This window comes from Orbicella franksi, chromosome 5 (assembly GCF_964199315.1).
Source record: "Orbicella franksi chromosome 5, jaOrbFran1.1, whole genome shotgun sequence".
Taxonomy (NCBI): domain Eukaryota; kingdom Metazoa; phylum Cnidaria; class Anthozoa; order Scleractinia; family Merulinidae; genus Orbicella; species Orbicella franksi.
In genome coordinates, this window is record NC_138149.1 from 15,194,666 (window position 1) to 15,196,070 (window position 1,405).

The following is a 1,405-nucleotide window of genomic DNA, read 5'->3' on the forward strand; positions in this document are numbered from 1 at the left end:
CTCTGCACTAAAAATGACGGGAGAAATGTTTTGTTTTAGAATTCATACCTCCTAGGAGTGAAAAAATAAAACCAGCCACGCCCACAAAACAGGATCTTGGTACCTTTTAAGGGTTCTTTTCAAAATTTCCCCTTCGGGCCCGAGACCTGACAAACTCTATTTGGCTTATGTTCCTGTCTGATGTTATTTTCTGTACAAGTCTGTGTCAGAGGGAACAAATTATGCAGCTAGACACAGTCGAGCGTAGACAATAAAGACTTTTGGCGCAGGACAGCCCCAGGAGGACAGAGGCCATTGTTAGTTTCCCAATACGGGGGAGGGGATGGAAGAAATTTTTGGGTAATCAATGTATTCTTGATGGTTTTAAATCTCTGGGTTAACGTCGTTTGTGATGTTTTGATCTAAAATGATCATCGATTGGTTAAGTCGAAAAGAAACCTGATGAAAGACCCATGAAAGCTACTACTTCTTACTTATTTATCCTTGTAATGCCCCACAGGGGGCCAAAGGCACGGTCAGCTACACGTCATTTTGTGAAGACATGTCTGCAAGGCTTTTAAATGCCATTAACACTAACTTTAAATAAACAACTTATCGGCTACAGTCCACAGTAAGCTGTCTCAACACTCGAAAGTTCGCAATATTTGCACAACACTAGAAAGAAAGCACATGGACGAACATGGAGATGACGTCATTCGTCCCTAAGGAAAAAAAAATTTTTTTGAGGGGGGGGGGGGGGCAAATTGGTGTCCATAGAAAGATACATACAGGAAAACTCGATTTTCCACCATTACCCGATTAGAACTACGTTCTGTCAAATGCAATAACAAATTTCGAGATTTAGTCTGGCGAATTTCTTTTGAGCGAAAAAAGTCAGTAGCAAGTTGTAAAAACTGCAGGAAACCTCAAGAAGGAAGCCATTAAAGCGCACGTAACTGACGTGCGAATCCAGTTATAGGTGGACACCCACGTCATCGCATACCGATTACGTGACAAATAGGCCCGGGGAGAACCAATTACGATCGAGAATGTTATTATAGATAGGATAAAGAAAATAATCAAACTTAGACGAGCGCGCAGTCCGATTTCAAATTACTCTCTGAATTGTACAACGGGAGGTCCAATTGCTAATTGATCAGGTTAGATTAGTCTAACTCTTTTAAGAACTCTTTTTGATTGAAAAAGTCAGTAATGTTTTCCGTAAGTTTGAAAATTGCGGGGAAATTTCAGAAAGCGCACGTAATTGACGTGCAAATGGCGTAGGTATCGAGTTACAAAAAGTTGTAATCGGATACCCACGTGATCGCGCGCCGAAAACGTGCCAAATGGGCGCGGGGAGAACCAATCACGATCGAGAACTTTGTTTTAGGTACGATTAAATTCAGAATCATAACGAGAAGCAAAC